Here is a 24846-nt window from a genome sequence, read left to right on the forward strand (position 1 = left end):
GTAAATTAGACAAGGCCCAATACAAAATGAAGCAGTATAAGTATTGAATAGTGAAAATTAGAACCTAGAACTGTTATTCACAGACATAATTACTACTTAGAAAATCCACAAAAATCAGTTATAAACTATTAGAACATTAAGTATGCTATTTGGTGAGCTCACAAATATACAAATATAAAAAATCAAAATCAAAAGTTCACTGATAAACTATCAATAAAAATTCTTAAAATATGTGAAAAGAGACCTCTTATTTAAATGAGCAAAAGTACATTTTTGCTACATCACTACTGATAAAGATCCAGAAAAATAACTAAATTATTGATATATGTCAATAATCATAAGGCAGTAGGCAGAGAAAACATTTTGCATGACTGTGTTACTACACACTCAAATGGATCAATTTCTTCTGTTTTCTCCTCTCTAGATGCATATATTTCAAATTAATATTCTATACATGAAACAAATAATCTAATTTATTTCTGTTTATTTTAAATGGATCTTCCTTTTTTTTGGATTTTTCTGTAAAAGCAATATTTTCTATCTTACATATAATGTTTTGCATATTAGCAGGTTTCATTTGAATATCAAAATATTGCAATAGGTGCTGCATCCACATTTTATAAAAGTGGAAGTAGTAGCAAAACTATTTTAATTTTTTAAATGTAAGTTAGGTAGCGAATGATGATGATGAAATTGAAATGGAAGAATTCTGAGTTCAAATTTTATTCTTCCTTGGGTAAATAATTCATTACTTTCACTGGTAAATGGTTCTCCTTACCTTGCGAGCACATGAAAAGAGGAAATTCCCTGCACCTGTTGTAGCTGAATGTGGTCACATGACCAGTCCTGGCCAAAAAGTAGTGTCAATTCTATTTAATTACTTATGTAAGAGCTGTCTTCTCCATGTGGTTCTGTGTTCTGTGCCTAGAAAAATCTAAGAAACTGTCGGTAATGGTTGGAGACACTGGCTGCTTGAGGGACTTGGAAGTGAACCCATAACAGCCATGATGTAGATAGAAGACAGAAAACTTTGTTGTTAAAGCCACTGATATGTAGAGTAATTTATGTCTTCTGTAAAATATTGACGTATGTTTTAACAACCATCACTTAGGTTTTCTATAATTTGGACTTACAGTTTCTATATATACATATCTATTTTAAAATTCTTTAAAGCTTGGTAGTTTTCATTTAACCATAGACATATCTTTTATAAAGTAATGGCAATAAATATAATTTTACTCCTGGAAACAATGTGAAATTACATGCTTTATTTCAGGAAGAAAATGAGCTTTGTAGAAGGCAGGAGAGATATCTATATCAATCTATACATCTATCTACATATCTATTTATATTTGAAAACTCATAATTATAAACCCTGAAGGTATGTAAAATATCTTAGTGGTTTTCAAGTGGAAAATACTCTTAAATACCATTTCAAAGTATAATTATTTTAAATGTCCCTATCCATATTCATATATATACATATATCCCGTAACATGAGTGGTGTTGAGAACATTTCCTCTTCATGGTAGCCTGGAGGCAAATTTTAAAGACGTACAGCTCAGCCACCAGAGAGACTGTGGAACTGATGAAAGTCAATTATGTTATGAAAAACCCTTTTTTTTCAAAGAGAGGAAATACTGGAAGAATTTTATTATCAGCTGTAACTACTATAATGCTTATGTTTTTCCTTTTCGATTTTGAAACATTGGCGACGTCTGCAGATTAAAAACTACAGCTTTTTCAGTGAAGATGTGGCTGAGAGTGACCCTAGTCAGTATATTTGAAAAGAGGAACATGTCTTGATTGAAAAGACAGCAGAAGGGCTATACATTACATCACAGAAGTTTGGGAAGATATGTGCAGCAAGAACTGGACTAACAGCAAATTCAGAGTTACATCCAATGTATAGAAATACTCACTGAACTAAAACACTTCATTGTATATATGTAAAGTCATTGAAACAAACAAACATACAAACACACAAACAAACAGAACAAAAAAACACAGAATTGCATACAAGGCATTACAGTGGCAAATGAAACAGTCAGGGAGACGCACCATGACTCCTGACCAGGTAAAAAAGCACAAAAGGCACTTCACAGATACTGAAATTATGAAGAAATAAAACAGATACTTATATCCTACTTGATGTCAACGTAGTGACATCAAGTCATGTCTCCAAAGCATCCTATAAGTCTCCTTGCATCTCACTGTGTTCAGTGGCCAGAAATACAGAAAGTAGAACAAATATACAGAATTTGTCTCACTCCAGAGCAAGAATTTATTTTGAATTTTCAGGAAAAGAAGAAGTGAAACATTTTTACAATGTTTGTTAAACCCTTCATGTATTCATGAAGAAACTAAATACAGTCATCTGGGAGCTCTGGATGAGAAGGGGGACATTTGCAGACTATGGTGATTCTGGGGGCTGAGAAAGCCACTACTTTTTTTTTTATTCCCCCAGAGCAGCCACAATCTCTATTCTAGGTAAGAAAGAATTCTTGGTGCCACTGCCTGATCTAAGACAAAGCGTTAATATCAATGGGTTTGATCCTCTGAGTTTTATATTCAATTATTGTAATACTTACAAATGATTTTTCATATTTCCAGATGAACAGAGGAAACTTCACTACCCTATAATCTCCCTCAATTTGACTAGTCCATATATTGGTGTCTTTCCTTGGTAATACTCTTTTCTGGGTGATAGTTTCTGTACAGAATAGTCTCCATTTGGTCGCATGCAAACAAAACTAACTCTGACTGCAACAGAATAGCAGTCACAGCAATAAGACAAGAGCAGATATATCAGAAACATGCTGTGGCACCTCAAGAAATCTAAGAGCAAAAATAAACGCCAGGAAAGGACTCCAAAAGAGATGGAGAGCTACCAGAAGCCGAGGAACAGAGCTTTTGGCCTCCACTTCTCTCTGCTTCACACTTCACATTTTTACCAGCCATCTTTTTCTGTTTCTCAGTTCACTTGACTAAACAAGATCATCATCTGCAATTGTATCTATGTTCAACTACTGCTGCCATGAGAAAAACTAGCATCAGTTTCTCATTAACACTTTCTTTTTTTTTTTTTTTTCCAGACAGAGTCTCGCTCTGTTGCCCAAGCTCGAGTGCAGTGGTGTGATCTCAGCTCACTGCAGCCTCAGCCTCCCAGGTTCAAGCAATTCTGCCTCAGCCTCCTGAGTAGCTAGGAATACAAGTGGAGGCTACTACACTAGGCTAATTTTTTTTTTTTTTTTTTTTTTGGATTTTTAGTAGAGATGGGGTTTCTCCATGTTGGTCAGGCTGGTCTCAAACTCCTGACCTCATGATCCACCCACCTCGGCCTCCCAAAGTTCTGGGATTACAGGCCTGAGCCTCTGTGCCCGGCATCAGGTATTTCTTTATAGCAATGCAAGAATGGAATACAGTCAACATTGGGGAGTAAGGTGGTATACTAATACTTATTGTCCCAATACTAAATTCTGAATTAATAGACCATGAAAATAAGAAACAATTTCATCATAGTTATAGAGAAAAAAAGGAGAGCCCTTATTGGTTTTACATAACAACAAAATGCTTTGACTAAAAGTGAGATATATCACATTGTGTTTAAAATTCATTGATCAGCAGAGGTTACGTGATCTTAGACAATAAGGGTCCCTAGAAGCGTAATCCTACTATGAGACAGAATGGAAGGATGAATATATATTTGTCAAACAGAACAATGTAGGGAATAATTATACTAGCTCTCTCTCTCTCTCTCAAAATGAATAATTGAATAGCAGAGGACTTAAAAACCTTAGAAAGAAATGGAGTCACTATTTGAATAATTATTTCTGCTTCCAAATTCTTTATTGATTATTCTCACTACAACAATTTTTCCTTTCGATTTTACCAACCTGAGATATTCTCAAAAGCAAAACACCAAAAGTAGGGACCAACATATAATATAGGGAAAGAGAATAAACCTTAACAGAATACCTCAGGAAAGTAGGGACTGGGATAAAAGTTGTATTAAAAAAAATATTGAAATACTACTATGTAAATCCTGATATTTTACTAATTATTTTCATTTTAATTTTAATAGTCATAGTTAGTGTTCATATAACTAAAGAAAAATACCTATGCATGCTCAGCTATGCAGTTTAATTTTTAAAAAAAAACATTGTATTTTCCAGATATAATGATGCTTGAAGAGATGGAGTCAAATATAATGCATTTATGTTGGTGAACGAAATAAGGAACAGAACATGCAAACTCACACAACCCACAGGCTCCAGGCAAATCTAAACACACCACTGCCTCCCACATTTCCAAGCATTAAGGCGACCCTGGTTCTTTCTATGAGAAGTGCTTCAACAGAAACTTCTTGGCCTAAGGGTCCTAAGTATGACAAATGCATTATCTCCTGACACAGATTTTCTCTCCCTCTCCAGCTTGCCTTATGAAATGAGGACTGTCCTTGATGGAGGTTTTATTAGGCCTTTCTAGCCTGAGGACAATTTTGCTTTTTCATAGTCAATAGACTCTAAAGATTTGGAAAAGAAAGCATAGCCTGAAACTCATTTTAAACATGTACCCACTAGTTTTGGGTCTTGGAACAACCTGAACTTGAGAATAAATTCTGTTTCCTTTCGTTAGGCATTTATGCACTTCCTTCTGCTAACAACTATTTATTTATTTATTTATTTATTTATTTTCTTACTATCATTTTCCTTTCTACTTTCACATCACTTTCATCTTAAAAGACCTCTTTACTTTCTTGGATCTTCTTTACCATCTGATAATGGTTTTTCATTTGTTTCTTTCTATTGTTGTTCTCCTTGAATATTCTATGGTTTATTCTGACTGTCTTAATTCCCTAAATACTACATTCTCTCTGTTTTAATGCCTCAAATTCTGACTTTTGACCTAGTGACTCTCCTGAAAAGGTGTTAACGATTTCATTCATTCACTCATTCACTCATGAAATACTTACAGAACCCCTTGCTTTGTTATAAGCAAGGAGTACATTGTGATGAGTGGAATAGATAGAGAGACACATCCAATGTTTGCTTACATGTGTAAATACATATAAATAAAATGTTAATATGTGAATAAAAATTATAGTTTTTACTGCAAATGAGGTGTTAACTAGTCTCCACTTGCAGGTGAATTCTAGCCTTTTTTGTAAACAAAATTATATTTTGTTAGATCTCAACTGGAGGCAATATAGCCCCTCAGGAGATATGTGGTAATGCCTGTATTTTCGATTGTCATAATTTGGGGGTGCAGTTGACAGCTAGTGGGTATACTAGGGATGATGTAAGACATCTTATACTACAATGGATAGTCCTCCACACCAAAGAATTATCCAGCCTAAAATGTGAATAAAGCAGAATTTAATTTTGTCCATTTGTACACAGCTATATTTCTCTCTTTTGGTCTGTTTTCTATGGCTGTATTTGTGCTACCATGACAGAGTTTAGTAGCATTGATATAGGCCTAAGGTCTACTGAGACTACCATATTTTTTCTCTGACCTTTTATAGGAAAGAGATATTGGTTACTGATATAAACTAAAAGACGACAAGATATTGTTACAGAAGAACATGACTAAGATTGAAGTGTGAGGGCCAACGAATGCTTCTGTGATTAAATAAGTAAAGATTTGATGTAAAAAATGAGTATAAGTTTACTAGGGTAACGGAGTGAGGGAAGAATATTTTGGCATTGGGAAACCTTATGTGACAAATTGGAGTCAGGAAAGAACATGACCCATTCCAGAAGTTTCATTTGGCTGCCAGATGGTAGGAGAAGACTGTGTATGAGAAGAGATGAGGAAAGCAAGTAGGAGTCAGGTCATGTAAGCCATATTAAGGAATGTGAATTGTGTTATGAGAAGCAATTGGTTTTTAACCTTTGAAATCTGTATAGTCAATTTCTGCTTTAAAAGATCAGTGTTCAGGCATGGTGGCTCACGCCTGTAATCCTAGAACTTTGGGAGGCCAAGGTGGGTGGATTGCCTGAGCTCAGGAGTTCGAGACCAGCCTGGGCAACACAGTGAAACCCCCTTTCTACTAAAATACAAAAAATGTAGCCGGGTGTGGCAGCATGCTCCTGTAATTCCACCTATTCAGGAGACTGAGACAGAAGCTTACTTGGCATTAGGAAGACCTTACTTCTCAATTCCACCTCCTCCTTGCCCCCATTAAAAATTTTCCCACTTTCTCTGGTGCTTTCCTATAATCATTAGATTTTTCACCTAAAAACGATCTTTATGTTTTGCCCAACTTTGTATTCCCTAGATGCCTCTTTAGATGTGATATTTAAATACCTCTTTATTTGAAAGTTAAGGAAGAGATAAACTTAACACATTTTTAAAATAAAAAAATTGAAATCTCAAATATAAAGTGCATTGCATCAGTTTTTAGGTAAGAGTCTGAAAATCTTCAAGGAATTCAGAAAAATTTTGCTATGGACCACAGTAATAATCCTTAGGTAATCCACCTGTAAATGACACTACCAGAATTGGAAATTTACAAGCAATCTATTTGCCATTACTGACTAGTTATTATTCTTCTCTAAAGATAAATGTGCTGATCTAAGTATGAGGAGAACTCTAACGTCCTTGGCTTGATAAATACTTCAGCTGTCAGAAAATCCCTGCCTCATTAGCAGAATAAAATTTTATTGTGCCAAGAATTCCCTAGGTCTCTCTGGCTGAATAGAACACTCTAACTTCAGACTTTTCTCTTCAATTAAAAAAAAAAAAAACTGCTGTGACTGTACAAAGGCTTGTAAGCCTTGGTGTCTCTCTTGGATACCTGGACTTCATGGTAACAGTTCTCCTGGAAAGAACCAAGATAAAAGTGATAGTGGGTTAGAGCCTCTAAGACAGAAGTGGAGGGTGTCCTGGAATGAGAAACTAGTACCCTACTGATTCCCTTATTCCATGGGGAATACTTGGAATGTCTAGTAAAGATGCATTAATGCTACTTTGGCCTAGATTTGCTTTACTAGAGACTTCTTTTTTTCTTCGCCATCTCCCCTCTTTTTCTCCCTCTTTTTTTCTCATACCCACATGCAATACTCTGTTCTTCTTTATGTACTTTTCCTCTGGATGTATATATCCATGTTACTTGGTTTTATTTCCTCCTTGTGAAGTTGTTATAAATACTTGGTTTTCTTTTCTTTTTACAAAATGAATTCATGGTCATTTTCAGAACTATCAAGGAATAACTTTAAGCCTTAAAGTAACTGAGCATTTGCCAATAATCTTGTCTAGCATTGTGACTCTAGAGGCTGAACTCTTAATCACCACAATATGAGTTTATATAATCAATCATTCATTGGCATTAAGAATGTTTTCAGGATAATCCCTCAAGGAGGGAAAGACTTATTCCAATATGCTGAAAAACCTATTTTTAATAAATGCGAAGGTTACTCTGCATGCTTTGTGTATACACAAATAACTATTCTGTGTATAATACATATGTATTAAGGATAAGAGAATGAGCAGGGTTCCCTATTTTGCCTAACATTTTTGTTTCTCACAAATATAAATGTCATAGAATTATGTTTTTTTTTTTTAAGAGGGGGGAAGTAAATTACACAGTTCATATTCTATAAACCTGGCTCATCCTCCTACTCTCATTCTTTCTACTTCCTCTAACCTTGATCACAATAGCTCTCCCTCTTTATGATTAGGAATTTGTGTTATAATTATTTACAGTTCTCCCATAGGATTTGTAACACATGGGCTCACAAATACAACTAACTAAATTAGAGAGATCATTGGCTTCAGACACAGGAAAGCTGATTTGATTTCTACTTAGGTGCTAGCTTGGTAACATAAGGCTTAACATATCTGAGTTACTTGTCTCAGTTTGTGTCTACAAAATGGAGCAAATAGTACTGAAGTTAATGGCATTTTTATTACAACCTGAGATAAAGTATGTGGAAGTACATTGTAATTACTTATTATAAATATGCTGTAATTTGTTATGAGTACCTGTTTGCTAAATATCTTCACAATTCAATAAATGACTTTATTATGAATAAAAAGAATAAGGGGCAAAATCTCTAAAATCGAGTCATGATTAAAAGTACTGTCTTGGAAGACCAATGTAGACCAGGTTGCTTAAAAAATAACTACTGTCGGCCGGGCACGGTGGCTCACGCCTGTATTTCCAGCACTTTAGGAGGCCCAGGCAGGCAGATCACCAGGTCAGGAGATCGAGACCATCCTGACTAACATGGTGAAACCTCATCTCTACTAAAATACAAACAATTAGCTGGACATAGTGGCAGGCACCTGTAGTCCCAGCTACTTGGGAGGCTGAGGCAGAAGAATGGCGTGAACCCAGGAGGCAGAGCTTGAAGTGAGCAGAGATCGCACCACTGCACTTCTGCCTGGATGACACAGTGAGACTCCATCTCAAAACAAACAAACAAAACAAAAAACTACTGTCACTCGGTTATATGCCTTAACAGAGCAGTGAATCTGACCATCTTTACTATTCTATCTACAAACCCAGACACACAGAAGCTGCTCATTAAATATTTGATAAAAAATATATACGGTTTTTGGGATTATTGGGAAAACGTTAGTGAAGAGGAAATCGTCTAGTAATTGAAGGACGAGTAGAATGTGGAAAAGAGAACAGAGAGGGAAAAAGTGTAATGTTAAGGAAGCAGAAACACAACTTTTTTTTCTGATTGGTTAGAACATAGATTAGTGTGATGGAAGAATGGCGGAAGATAAAAACCAAAAGAATGAAAGAAGCAGATTACCAAGGACCTTGAATGGCAGCTAAATGATGAAGATCTTCATCCAGAAGCTGATGATATCTAATATAAACATTTACTATGTGCAACACACTATTCTAAGCATTATGCTTGCTTGTTTTACCCATATATAACCCTGGCAACCACTCTAAAAAATGGTTGTTAACTATGCTTCTTGTATTTTAAATGGAAAAAAAAAAAAAAGTGTGATTCATGGAACCTAAGTAGCTTAGCAAGAGTCATGAACCTGGTTAGTGATGGAACTGGCAATTGAACCAGGAAGTCTGGTTTCAGGTACACTCTCTTTAAAGCGACATTAATTTCTCTGTAGAATAGCTAGCTGTTTAATTCTAAGTGTACTGCATAAGAGAATTCTGTCCCAGCCACTTTCTGCTGCACAGCAAACTATCTCAAAGCTTAGTGGCATAAAATAAAAACACTTCTTATTTCTCATAACTGGGTGGTTGACCAAAAAATTCTCTATCAGATGATGTTGGCTGTGGCTCTAATACTGATGGAAGGTGTATAATGGTCTCATGCATGGTCAGAGGTGACTGCTGCCTGGAAGCTCTCCTGGGCCACTGGGCCTGGGGCCTTGTGGGCTTGTCTGTGTGGCTGTTTGGGCCTCACAACATAGCATCTGTATGCCAAGAAGTATTCTAAACAAAAAGAGAAAGAACATTGCCAGTTCTCTGAAAGTCTGGAAGACAGAAGTTCATGTTTTCAAAGGGAGATGACATGCACTCACAAGGAGGAAAACAACTGATAGTAGCCCTCTTTGGAAGTTGTTTACTTCACATCCCAATTAAGTTATAAGAAGGATGTAGCGATTCACTGCGCTCTGAATCATCGACATTTGTGATTGTCATATACCAAATAGAAAATATCTGCCATGAAGCTTGAGCAACTCTGTGTAGCCTGTCTTTCAGAAGGGGCTGCAACTAGCATTGTGTACTTTAGCAAAGACTGTTATTTGAGCAACTGATTTTTATTTCACATAAAATAGAATATACATATGATGGCCCAATAATAGTGACATGATTATTACAAGTGGTTCACAAAGGTATTTCTAAACACTTTCTATTCCTTGCCAGTTTATCTTTGCTCCTGAAAGGTCTGTGATGCAGTTATTTAATGTATTTGACAGTGGATTCTAGTAGAATTAAATGCTGGTGGAAAACAAAGTTCTCTTAATGACTCTGAATAATCTAAATGTAGAAATTATTCTAGTTCAATGGAGGGTAAAATTATAGGATGCTGAATTCTATCCAACAAGATGAATTGGGAAGATAAGATATGGAGATTAAGTGCAGACTACTGTACAGACTTGTACTGTAACAAAAGGAAGAAAATTATTCAGGGAGGGTGGAAAAGAAAGAATGCTCAAACACTGAAAAGGGGATTCCAGTTCATTAACTATAGGGCTGTCATGGACTGCACTGATTTTGTGACAGCATAGTAAAGAAAAATAGTTATAAAGACTCCTCCTGTTCAGTGATCAAATTCCTAACTATTGAAAAGAGTTTTCCAATTGTGGATGAATGGCCATTGCTGAATAAAGTTAAAATGATGGCATGCCAGCTCCCTTCATCTGCTGTGAATGTTTTTAAAGGAAAGTGGCAGACGTAGTATGTGTATTTTTTAAAGCATAATAGATGATTCAAAATCTGATTATGTTTTCTGTAGTCAATATCCATAGCCACGAAAGCATTATCATATTTTAATGTTGCTTATTAATAAAAATCAGAACTTAACCTCAAAATCCATTGTTTATTGATCATTTACATGTTCAATAATGCTTTATTGAATAACTACACAATCACCACACCGTGCTAGGCACTGTTTATGCAAAAGCAAATTAAGTAAGTTTTGTGTCCTCAACAGGTTGCACTCTATCTAGTCAAGGATATAAATATGTGAAACATATTATAGCACTATCCATTTAATAAAGTAATTGGGACATGTGTGGACCACTTTGAGAACACAGGGTTAGTAGTGTTCTGGATTAGATGCTTCAGGGAAGATTTCACAGAGGAGATGAAATGTGAAGTGTAACGAGTATTAGAGAAAGGTGCCAAAACATTTATAAAGGCATGGAAGATAGAGAAGCATTGTGGATTTGAAATGATATTGAGAGTAGAAGGACATAGGAAAGAAGGATAGAAATGAAACTGGAAGTGATGGCAGGAATTATATGATAAAGGGTCCAGCACGTCAAACTATAGGTGTTTTAAAGATCTTTTTATGAGTGATGGGCAGTGTAGTAGACTAGCAGATGTAGAAGGTTAGGTTATACTGGCACAAAAAACAACACTCCAATCTCATCCAGCTCATTGCAAATGCTGCTAATTCATTCCTTTTTATGGCTGAGAGATAGATAGATAGATAGATAGATAGATAGATAGATAGATAGCTATCACAGTGAAGTAACTCAGGAATGAAAAACCAAACATCATATGTTCTCATTGATATGTGGGAGCTCATCTGTGAGGACACAAAGGCATAAGAATGGTACAATGGACTTTGGGGACTTGGGGGAAAGAGTGGGAGGGGATCAAAGGATAAAAGACGACATATATGGTGCAGTATGTAAGTATATACTGCTTGGGTGACGGGTGCAACAGGATCTCACAAATCACCACTAAAGAACTTACTCTTGTAGCCAAATACCACCTGTACCCCAATAACTTACAGAAAAATAAAATAAAATTAAAAACCACTCTATTTTCAGTGCCTATATTCACAAGTCAAGTGTTATCTTTCCTATTGCAAAATATATCCAATAGAGCCATTCGTTAACATGGTTCATTACTCAGTCTCATGAAACAACATCTATCTGGCTCAGTGTTAGTTATCATGGTCACACTGTTTCTTAATACTTTTATCTAGAAATGACACAAGACCCTTTGTCTCACATTTAATTGGCCAAACCATGTCATGTGGTCATTACTGATTCCCTGAAGGAAAGGGCACCATGGCAAAGTGAATAAAGTGTTCTATGAGTAGTTATACAATCTATCACAGAGACTCAATGATTATTCACATTTTAAAGAGAAATATTAATATAATAAATTAAATTTCTAGTATTACAAAATTACTTGGGAGTTCAGAAGGCAGGTATTTAAGATTAAGAGTTTATTGCACTTCATGGTGAGAGAATCTGACACTATCACTGCAAGGGGAAAAAGAGAAATAAAAATATCTTATTTAAGGTAGAAAATACTGAAAACTTAATTAATGACTGAATACAGGGCAAAGAGGGTGATGAAGAAAGCAAAATCTGCAGTCTTTTCAATGTATCTGGTGCAGGTGTCAGGGCTGATGGTGGAACCATTGCTTGTATAAGGAAATGCGTACTTTGTGTTCTTGCTTCAGACATGAGATCAACACATTCCTTGAACCGGTAATATCTCTGAGTTGGTTGTTTAGCTTTAATTACTGTGGAAATATTATAATTTATATGTTATATATTATTAAATTATTAAAAACTGTAATAATTTCTTCCAATTTCTCATTTTTTTCAGGAATCAGAATTAAAAATTTATAAATATCCCAAGAATTTCCGGAAAAAAAGTTCCTGTGAAAACAATAGTTACCACATATTACGTACCCTATAGTGTTATTTCCTTTTTCTGTCTTTTCTCTTCTCACCTGTTTCTCCTTTTATTTTTCCTTCCTTTCTCATCTTCCTTCTTATTTCATGATACATATTTTATATATATTTATTTGTATAAAGATAATATGGTAAAAAGCATGTTAGGAATTGGTATGCCTGGTTTTCTGTAATTGCTTTGCTACCAAATATTACTAATAATGTTAACATTGCAATGCTGTGAGCACTAAATGGAATAATACATTATGACTGACATCTAATAGATAATAAGCTTGAGCACAGTGTTCAGTAAGCCTATCCATGTCCTGTAAGTATAGTAGACCAACAATAACTCTTGTTAATAAATTAAGGAGAATACCTGAGGATAAAGCACTTCTTCTTGGCTAGTCTGGCTGTTTCTTAGTTATACTGGAAGTATGGAATTCAACTTATAGGTCATCATAGGTGAACAATTCCACACTAGATGACTCCCCATGACTTAAGTAATCACAATAGTTTTACAGCCATTTATTTGACAATAGAAGAGAAATTTATGGGACCAAGCACATGTCAATTATTGAAAAAAAAATTCAAATATGTAAGTTACATCTTTCATTCAAAATGCAAACACTCCAACTTCCTATCATTTCTAATGCTGCACTATTCTAAGTGATAATCAATGTTCACAATGATCATTAGGAAGTATTCCTGATATGCTGAATCATTAAGAAAATACACTTAGTCTTTCTAATTAGAATTTTCCTTAGGCAGAAATCTAGAATTGTATTTTATTTTCAGTTACAATATTTGGTACAAAATAAATGTTGTTTTCCCACATTTATCCTGACAATGCAGAGTACTAGCACTCTGCTTTGCCCTGTGGCTTGATCATTCCAGGTAAAAGAACCTGTATGGAATTTCCATCGTTTCAAATGGAAGCAGAGGCATCATTAGACTCAAAACATTTCAGTGTCTTTTTGAGCAAGTTATTATCCTTAGTCATTACATCCTTGTCCATCTCCTTTCAGAAAGAGGAAGAAGAAGAAAGAGATCTTATTTGGCAAAAGTAGACCAAGTCGTTCAATCTGATTAAGAAAAAACAAAACAAAACACAAAATCTGCTTTGAGTCATTTGTGAATCCATCTCCATTTTCTTCCCCCTGCCCCGCCCCCAACCACAGCACAGCTAGTTTTTTCTTTCTGTCCTATTCCAGCGGAACAAGCTGATCCAGACATATTTAATGAGGCAAAATGTATTCTTCAGGCCACGCAAATTTGCAGCTGACTAGCTTATTCTGCAGCAGAGACAAGATCTGTCACCTTGTATGCCCTGAAATATACAGAAGGCCACAGATAATTTCTACAGGATTGACCCCCCCGCCCCCGGCCCAGGGAATTGAATACATAAATTTCTGTTTTAGTCAGTCCAAAATAAATTTTTAAAAACTGGATATTCTCAGCTCCTTTTCAACCTTTTAAAAAATTCCAAGTAACATATTGTGTTATTTTGACTGTAGTAATAGTTGTTATTCATTTTAGCAACATCTTACAGAATTAGGGGTGTACAAGGAACTCCCAGCTACAACTTTTTTCACTGCCTTCTTCTAAGAAAGTGAAATTATTCCATAAGATCCCAACTGTTCTTCTGGGCTTAGGTCAAAGATGTGTCATTATCATGCTGCTTATAAGAAACAAAAAACACGATGAGGGTTATTTTAGGTGTTGGAAACGTGATAATAATGTACTTGAGAAAACCACCTGGTTTCAGGTTTATTCTTTTTCAATTACTTTATAATATGTCCTGATATGGTTTTGTTTTAGTTTGAATAATCTCCGATAGGTTTAATTAAATATATGTGTGTGTGTGTGTATATGAAATTCTAGAGGTTTTGTGCTTCTGTAAAGTTGGTATTTGGTTAGCAACAGAAATTATGTCATTAATTTACTTCACTATTCAATATAAGACTCTATTTCATCATTCAAGAAATACTATGTACATACTTTTTCACAAAGACTTTTCTTTAAGGCATATTTTCACTATGTTTCATTTAGTATTAGACAAGTACCTACGAATTTTAGAAGAAATACACGTAAAACAAAGAAAAAAGTGAAAACTACAAATCCCCAAAGTGCATCGTTTTTGACCAAATCAGTCATTCTCTCCAGGTCTGTTTCCAAGGATCCAGCTTGTCTCCACGTCTGTGTGTGAATACGCAACCATTCATTACTGTAGAATCATATGAGTTCTTTAACATGTGTCTATTGAGCGATTTAGGGAAAATTTTCTCTACCAGCCTCTGAAAGTAAACAAGAATTTCATAAATCTGGAATGATTTAGGGTTAGACAACTCTTAATGACACCCTCTTGATTTAAGGTTCTCATAGTCTATAACAAAAAAGCCAGTCGCTTTTCTTAGCCTTGTCAATTTTCAAAGATTGTTTTGAGGACTGAAAATTTAGCCGATTTAGTGAAACATATTTTGTACTACATCATCTCTTCTTTTTTTTTGTAGTTTACAAACAGACTTCCCTAGCCAATAAACTTTTGCTTCCCATCTGCCCAGAAAGCACGTACTGTGAACCCCATAAACACTGCTAAGAAAAGCTCAGTGTTCTAAATAGTGACCATTATTTATACCTGCATATGTAGCTGATTATATATGATAAAATATTAGTATATATTTCAGATTATTAAATAATTTTATTAGATTATTACTAGCATACTAAACATCTGTATTTTTTAGATTCATGTATTTAAGTATGTGTGCCTATGTTTAAACAAGCACATTTAGAATAAATCTACCTAGTGACTTCAACAATTCATCAAACTATGCATGTTGACTTTTAATATACCTTCCCTATTTAATGCTCCCCAACTCCTTCAGAACAAAACAAAACCACAAACCAAAAAAAAAACAAAATGAAACCCCACAAAACACAAACCAAATCAAACAAGTGAAAACCCTTAAGTTGTGTTTGAATCCATGTGACACTTTTTCTGCAAATATTGGACTTGACAGTTTATAATTCTAAATTTATAATGAAGTCCCATTTAGAATAAAGGGGGTATGAGTATAGTGGCCATAGGAAAAAAAAATGTAGATCAACCTATTTTCCCTTTCTGCCTGCACACCAAGTGTGATGTTCAGTGAAACCACCTTCGTTCCAGAAAAATTCATAGCCTACAATGTGATCGCCCTAATAAGTTTGTGTTTGGCAATGATACGTCACCAAAGAAAATCTCTCAGCTTGTCCATAAAGTCAGAGGCTTGGATTTAATTTCTATTTCCATGTCACTACTAGTTATGGCCTAATTAGAATTAGTAATCAATCTATTTCTGTTCATCCATCTGTGAGAATAATAATATGTGCTTTTCTCCATCAACAATATCATTATGGAGATAAAATATTACCCAGAATGATAGTAATTGAGAAAAAATAGCATAAAAGATATTACAAAGTAATGTGCAGAGAAAACGCTGACAACGCCCACTAAGAAAATGCTTTTTTTTTTTTTTTTTTGCGTATTTACTTATTTCATCATAAACTGAGAAAAGAGACTAGGTCTGTTTTTCCCACACACAGACGATGTCTGATAGATGAACGGCAATAAATAAACGTTTGTTTTATGAATGCTACTGCCCTTCTCTTTGAACTCATCTTCCATCACAATTTCTTTCTTTCTTATAGTAGTCGAGCTATGCTGTTTTTTTTCTGATGTTCCTAAAACACACTAAATTCATCCCCATCTCATAATCTTTGTATTTTTTCTTCCCTAGACCTGAATCATTATTCTTCTATATATCCAAATGGACTGTTCCCGTAATTCAATTCCCTACTCAAATATCAAGTTATCAAGAGGACCTAGCCCAAGTCCCAATATCTAAAACAATATACCACCCCAACACTCTTTACCTCTGAAAGTGCTTACATCCCACTGATGTTTTAGTAATTTGCTTTTTACTAGATCTTACAGAAATTCTTTTATTGTGTTCAGGCTGCTAAAACAAAATACCAAAGATTGAGTAGCCTATAAACAACAGAAATTAATTTCTCACCTTTCTGATAACTGGGAAGTCAAGGATCAAGGCAACAACAGATTCAGCATCTGGTGAGAGCTCACATTCTAGTTCATAGATAGTGCCTTCTAGCTGGGTCTTCATGTGGTGGAAGGAATAAACCAGCTCACTTAGGCCTATTTCAGAAGGACACTAATCTAATTTAGGAGGGCTGTACCCTCATGAGCTAATCACTTCCCAATAGCCTCTTCTTCTAAAACAATCACTTTGGTGATTAAGTTTCAGTATTTAACTACAGGGAGTAGGGTCAAGCATTCACACCCTATGAGAAGAGAAATTTCATAAGCTCAAAGACCTGATCTATATTATCCAATAACTCCAGCTATATTTGCTAATTAACATTAATGGAATGTGTGTGTGTGTGTGTGTGTGTATATATATATATACGGATATTAATGATGTGGGAAGTTAAAATCAAGATCACAATATAATATCATGTTATATGCATGCAATGACCTGGGAAAAATAAAAGTTATGATAATACCAAGTATTGGAGAGGTTACAGGACACAGGATCTCTTACATCCTAATGATTGGAGTAGAAAAGTTTGCAAACATTTAAAAAATGGATTGACATTATCCCCCATAGTGAAATCTCAAATAAAATAGATGCAAGAATTGGGTTTTATTTATGGGTTAATTTATATACATAAAACAGAAGACATGGGTGAGAATGTTCTTGGCAAAAACAGGGAAAAAATCCAATTGTCCATCAACGTAATCAATATTATCAGAATGAATAAACCATGATAACATTCACACACACAAAAATAAGATATATGACACACTTTAAGTGAATGGTATCATGAATCAGGTCCATCCACTTGTTTGGGCCTTAAACCTAATTGTTACTCTCATTCCTTTGCTATTTCTGATTTCCTATAGTTGAAAAATAATCAAAACCTATATAACAAAACTCCTCCATAACTCATGAATCCTTTAACGGGTTTTCACTTTCAATGTCATTACCATAATTAATCCCACTATAATCTTTCACATGAATTAATGGGGGAAAAAAAGTATCTGAAGTTACTTCCCATTGTATTTGCTATGAAGTCCAAATTTGATAGTATGCATTTTGTGCTCTGATTACCTGACTCATTATTTAGCCTTTTCCAATCTGTAATGCAGATTTTTAAGGTAAAATTTTGTATTACTTGAGCATATCATTCCAGAATATTTTATTTTTTGATTATCATAATTGTTTTTCCCTCTACTTTGAATACATTTTGAATGAACCGTCATCTTCTGGCAAGTCTGGCTCCCATATATTTGGGTTCTCAGTCTGTCATCTCATTTTAGACATCATTTTGGCTCTGAGCTCTTCCTTACCCCTCTAAAGCAGAAAGTTTTTTTCTTTCTTTTTTCTTTTTAGTTAAATTATGATAATTTTACAAAGTTATGGGATATAAAGTGATATTGGGATATATGTATACAATGTGTAATGATCAAACGAGGGTAATTAGTTTTTCATCACCTCAGACGTTTATACATTTTTTATATTATGAACATTCAAAATCCTCCCATCTAGCTTTTGGAAAAAATACAGTCACTCATCATTAACCATATTCACCCTATAATGCTGCAGAATACCAGTACTCATTCCTCCTACCTAGCGAAATTTTATATCCATTAACTGACCTCTCCCCTTTCTCCCTTCCTTGCCTTCCTACCCTAAGAAACTCCTGTCCTTCCTACTATTTATCTCCATCCAGCTGCCCTTCCTCCATAAGAACATATCACACATGTAGCTATGTGGGTTGGCTATATTTTTCATTAATCTATAATCTTAATAAAGTCTTAATGAAGCTTAATCTATAAGTTTAATCAAGGAAAGGTCTCCTGTTTATGATCCTACTTCCGATTTTTGGCATGGTTTTTGGAATGCTGTTGTTCTCCATATTTGTTTAATCAGTGAACAAAGGAAAAGAGAAGTTTGAATCACATAAAAATGCACAAAGTGGGCTGGGCATGGTGGCTCACGCCTGTAATCCCAGCACTTTGGTAGGTGGAGGCAGGTGGATCATGAGGTCAGAAGATCAACACCATCCTGGCTAATACGGTGAAACCCCATATCTACTAAAAATACAAAAAAAAAAAAAAATAGTGGGGTGTGTTTGTTTTTGGGTGCCTGTAGTCCTAGCTATTCAGAAGGCTGAGGCAGGAGAATGGCATGAACCTGGGAGGTGGAGCTTGCAGTGAGCAGAGATGGTGCCACTGCACTCCAGCCTGGGCAACAGAGCAAGACTCTATCTCAAAACAAAACAAAATAAACAAATAAAAAAGCATAAAGTGTTATATTTGCACGTGAGTTAAGCAAGAAGCTCTGGTGAACTGACATGCTTAAACATCTCTAATGAGTATTTGAACACACCTCTGGAGTACTCATACTACTTCTATCACATTTGATGCATATTATATAATGCTTTTTGTTATTTAAATGGCTTGATATAATTTTGGGGGGCTAATTTTTAAATTTTTAAACATTTGTGAAAAATTAGGGAAGCATAAAAAGCCTCTAGGCGATATTCCATAATACTAACTTAAGGTGATAATTGATAAAATGCTTACATGTAGCTGTTTTACAAGTATATGAGAACATATTTTGCAAATAACAAAAAGGTATGTAAAATAAAGATATATTTACTCAAAGTATAGGCAGTATTACAATTTGTTTCCCATCCTATTTATTTTCATCTTTGTGGAATTTACAACCTAATTGCTATGAGAATTATAACCATAGTGCAAGTATGGGAGATATAGGAAGTATGGACTATAAAATATTAAATGGGCCAAGTTTAATGTTAGCTACAGAATAAAGGCTTTAAGATGGATTGAACATGTTGTGAGTTTTAAACTGTAACCTGAACAGGGTGCAGTTTTGTAGACATAGAAATAGAAGTGGCTGGGGAAATTCATTTGGCAAGGGAGGATTTCATTAGGCAAAAATAAAAAGAAGGACTTGAAATGTCTTTTGTCACAAGGGCTGCCAAGTCTCTGAGTGAAGATGATTGACAAAACTGCCATCAATCTCCTTTCACTTTAGCGCTGGCAAAGGGCAAGATAGATAGCTTGGGAATTACACAGTTTGCTTTAGTTTCCTACATACCCAAGAGCACTGATAGCTGCTGCTTTGAGCACAAAGTGATCAATGATTTTCAGTGACCAGAGTAAATGGGAAACAATCTTTGTCATTGTGTAATTGGCCTGTATACTTTATCCAGAACTTGAAAACACACTAGCATCTAATAAAATTTAGACATGTGTATGTGAACTATTTTTTCACGATATCAGAAAACACACAGTTGACTATTAAAGTTTTTGTCTTGTTTTATTGTTGAATCATTAGGGCCAGCCTATAGTAGATGATCAATAAATTTATGTTGAATAAATGAATGGGTACAAAACCATATTTAATACATAATTTTACTTCCTATAAATCAGTGAAAAAGGTAAATATCTGGATCTCAAAGTAAAAGTAATTTCAAATAGGACCTCTTTCTTTATATGTTGACTATAGCACAATGCAATATATGCTAAGCCTTCAGTGATATGGTGGAGAAAATGGGAAGAATTCCTAAATGCCTGAAGATGAGGAAAAAGTGGGAGAGTAAACAAGCAACCCATCGAAACTACTTCTTATGAGGTATCTTTCCAGAGTATAATCAAAGGCTTATACAAAACTCAGAATTGGGCCCAATGGTAAACCAAAGAAACTCAGTCTAGACTCAATACACAATAACTGATGAATAAATGGCAGGAGCTATACAGCATTAAGTGAGAAAAAGAGTCATTCTAAAATGTATTAACTACAACATTCAGCCCGTGATTGCTTGATATTCATGAAAGTCCAACACCTCAGAACAGTGAGGTGGGAAACAGTACTGATTAATTAAAGAGAGCTACAAACCCAGTAATTAACTAGGGCCATAAGCAATAAACCAGGTAGACTAGGCCTATTGCAGAATGTATGCCAGGAATACTGGGCTACAGATCAGAATTAATAAAGGTGTATTAAGTACATAGATCTCAATTGGGGGGCTGATGGTCCTAAAACATATTCTACACGAACTTATTAAAGTTAGTTTACATTCTGCCATGGGATTGCAGTTGTATTTCAAATTTTTCACATAAAGGACTAGGGAAAGCAGCTATGTATTTTTCTTCATTAAATGGAAAATAAACTGACCTCCAGCTGAAAGGGGCCCTAGATAAGCTATAATGTTGGTGTTTACAGTAGATAACAGATAGATAGATAAACAGAGATAGAGTTATGCCTATGGGTGAAATTCTACTCTATAAATTGAAGAGCTGCAAAAGCTATGATAGCTTCTCCTACACTGGAAATATCTGTACTACTTAATTAATTGGTTTTCATTATTTTTATCCCCAACTGTTATATAATAAATTGTTAAAAATCAAAATCTTAATTATATGAATGTCTATTTCTATTTTTATATTTATATATTTTTGATACAGCAGTTAGCCCAAGTAGCTCATTCATGCTATGTGAAATAGTTTAACAAATGTGCTATCAGTGAACTTTGGTTGCAGAAAACAAATGACTAGGGATAATAGTTTTAGGAAGGCATGGAATGACTGTTCTTCAGAAAGTCAGACTAGGCTATATGACTTGAATAAAGATTTCCAGGCATGACATTTCAAGACCAGAAGTCTGGGTGGAAAAAAAATCACAGTAAATGAGCAAAAAAGAGAAAAGATTCAAACATTTTTGAGACATTATATGGAAAAGATTCGATACAATCAAGAAAATTGTAAGGCAATATTACGAATGTGATTAACTTCAGGCTTATAAAAACACACAATACAAAACGACAGCTTCAGTTAACTTGCTCCTACATTTTTTAAATTCGGATACATATTTGGCTTTAAATAAACTAAAGGCAGTTGCAGGAGAAAATTTAATAATATTGGGGTAGAAAAGGGAAGACGTTACTAATCAAACCAAAGTTAGAATTAATGAAGGAAACCTGACAGATTTGACAACATAAAAGTGAAAACTCTTTCTCTGCAAATACTTGCAAAATAAGGATATTACAGGTATATGAGAGGAGGAAAAAAAAAAAACTAAATAAAGACAAAATTGAAGGAATAAGTAAGGACTGCTTTAATTGAGCAAGATGTGTAATGTAAACCAGAATTCAGGACGTGGGAAGTCTAACCAGTATTGAGTCTAAGAACCCAGGGCGGTGGGCTAGCCAACTAGATAGAGGAAGATTAGTTCTATACCAGATCACACAGAGCAGTTCTATGACAGGACACAAACAGGAAGACAACACAAGCATCCAGTGAGATACCCATCTCTAACACCAGCGGGCAAAGACTTTGAGACAGAAATAAAATGTTGAGCAATTACATTGGTTGGTAAGTAGATAGGCAGTTATTTTTTCAGCTGTTCTTAGCATAGAGGGCTCTGATAGCCTTTGTCTTCCCTAGCGCCATCCTAGGTATGAAAAGAAAAAGCCTAAAGCTGTAGGGTTAGCTACTCTCTACTGCCAGACAATTACACACAGGTGCACACATACACTGGGCATAGGCAGGCAGCCTAGGAGATGACCAGGTCATTGAGAGAATTGTGACATTACTAAGGAAAGGTAACTTCTCATAGAGTAGACTCTTCTAGGCTTAATATGGAGATTTGGGGTTGTATTTCAATATTATATTAGCTCTGAAAAGTTGCTAATAAGTACCTCGTGATCAAGACTGGGGTAGCTTGTGAGGGTGGGGACATTTCATTTGTCAGAAGCATTAGAGAAACACTGAGTCAAGAAAAGGTAAAAATGTCTTGTTAGTGCTAAAGTTGATGGAGTGCCTCATAACTTGAAGTACACCATCAGTCTCTAAGAGTAAAATACCTTATAGAGTGTACACTAAACTTAATTGGACACAGATTACTTTTTTTCGTAGAACATATTAAAGAACTGTGATATGCAGCATAGTTTATAAAATGCTGGGCTAGGAATTAACTAAATTCTTCATAGTTTGGAAAGCATGACTTCAAGTAAGATAAATATCAAAATATAGAAACACAGGAATATAAAAATAAGCAAAAATCTTAGCAAAGTAGTTTGGTTCAGAATCAGTCAGTTTACATCCACTCAATCATTCATTAAATTCTTTACCCTGTAGTCCAACAGTGTTCTGGGCATTAAAATGATGAAAATAGTTAGACATTGCCTATCATCTCAAAACTTTTAATTAATAATAAAATTAAGGACACATATGTTTGTTAATTTTCTATTATCTATTTCTCTTTCATTTTCAAGGCAGGACTTATTATTTTATATTCAAAGGGCATGTCCTTAAATTACATGTCTAAGACTCTATATCTAGTACATGATACTGGCATTGACAAAATGATCATTAATATAAGGCAATAGGTATCTAAGTTCTAACCTGTGTGATAGTCAAATTAAAAGCAATGGAAGCAAGTCAGGAATGAAAAGAGAACAAACTATTATTCCCTGAGTTTCTAATGTGATCTATTTATTTCAGGCACACATTAATTCATTTTAACTCAAACCTTTATAATACACTGAAAGTGTACACTACCAGCTGTATTTTATATAGCAGAGAAGGAAGCTAGAAATCCTTAGTATCAAGGATTTGCTGACATATGCAATAGAGTTCAAATGTCTTGCTCTTTCCATTGTGCCATTGTTCCATGGATATGACAAAGTCAGGAAGGCAGCATGATTTTGAACAGCAGAAATTAAGAAGAAAGAGCCTGAACCTCAGAGTGCAGAAAGTATGATTGGTCTGAGATATACTAATCTAACGTTTGTAGCAATGCCTGTCTCTGAATCTGTTCATCATTCAGTCAAGACTGGTTCAGGAAAGAGCCTAGTGTTTTCAAGCCATTGCTATTTCCCCATTCCTCCTCCTTCACTTTCAACTCTCTGGCAATGCTGTGCTAAGAAATCATTGAACATTTGTCGGTGAGCCTGTGCACAATTAATGGGTATATCATTCATAGAAACAATGGAAATAATGCATATTTTATATTTCAACTCTGGCACAAAATTCATATTCAATAGCTGTGTATTACACATGGTGGACTAAATTTTGTAACATCTAAAACAAAGTAACTGGAGTACAACAATAAAAGTATATTTTTATGTATAAAGAGTTCAACACAGACCATTCTGGTTGGGTAGCTGTCCTTCAAGTAGTGACTTAAAGGCTCAGTTTTGCTTCACCCATTGGCTCTGCCATTGCCCTGTATCTTGTAGTCCTCCAAGGAATCTTGTATGTATGGCCAATACACCACCTTGGCCAAAGTATGGTCACATAATTGTATTACTTACAAGGGGAATTGGGAAATGTAAATTAGTTTTGTGCATAAAAACAAAAGGAAAATGATTTGGTGAGCAGTTAGCCAAATTTTGTCACATTTCACTTTTCTTGACATACAATGTCTACTTCTCTCTTCTTGTACACATATAATAGATACCATTTGTTTGGGATATATACTAATCAGTGATGATCAAGAAATAAAAACCTCTACAGAATTTACAAAAGGAAGGGGTTCGATACAAGGAATTATATGCTTAAAAGAAAGGAAAAATCTACCAAAATACAAAATCCAGGAAAACTGCTGTTCACTGTGGCAAAATCAGAATTCTTCTGCATTTCGGAGAGACTTTTTCATGATTGCAGTTGCCTGTAACTCCAGTGATTTGTGTGTGCTAATTCAAAAGCTGCTCAAAACTCATGTCTGCTCTCTCCTTACACATCTCCCTTTCTCATGAAAGTGTCTTATTATTTGTGGAATCTAACCCAGTTCTCCCTGGCAAGGGAGACTAGGACATATAATTTCTGAGTGTTTTGCCTGTATGGCATAGGAACAAAGTTTAAACGTGGTGAAAACTTACAAGCCATCAAGAGATAGTGGTTGGCATCGGAACAAAAAAGACTTCATCAACTTTTGCAACCATTTTAACCATTTCAAAGTCTAATGTCTTGTAGGGATTAGTCACATATTGCTCCTTTTGGTTTGGCATCATGTGGACTAAAAAGGCAAATTATCTTTATCCATACCCTCACTCATGCAGACAACATGTAATGATTTCAAATTCCAGTTTGACAAGGGGAAGAATGGGAAATATACTGGTGTGTACTGATCCATAGCAATTCTGAAATTCTGCTGGGCATGGAATGTGAAAAATCTCATATTTGATTAAAAACTGACATAGTGTTAAAATATGTAATACATTATTATTAACTACTGTCACACAACTGTGCAGTAGAATGTCAGGTCGATTCTCACCACAAAAAAATGTTTAAGGTGATGAATATGCTAATTACCCTGATTTGATCACATAAAATGCACACTTATATCAAAACATCACATTGTGCCATATGGATATCTACAATTATTATTTGTCAAT

The sequence above is a fragment of the Trachypithecus francoisi genome, unplaced genomic scaffold (assembly GCF_009764315.1).
Source record: "Trachypithecus francoisi isolate TF-2019V2 unplaced genomic scaffold, Tfra_2.0 Lachesis_group1, whole genome shotgun sequence".
In the NCBI taxonomy this organism is placed as follows: Eukaryota; Metazoa; Chordata; class Mammalia; order Primates; family Cercopithecidae; genus Trachypithecus; species Trachypithecus francoisi.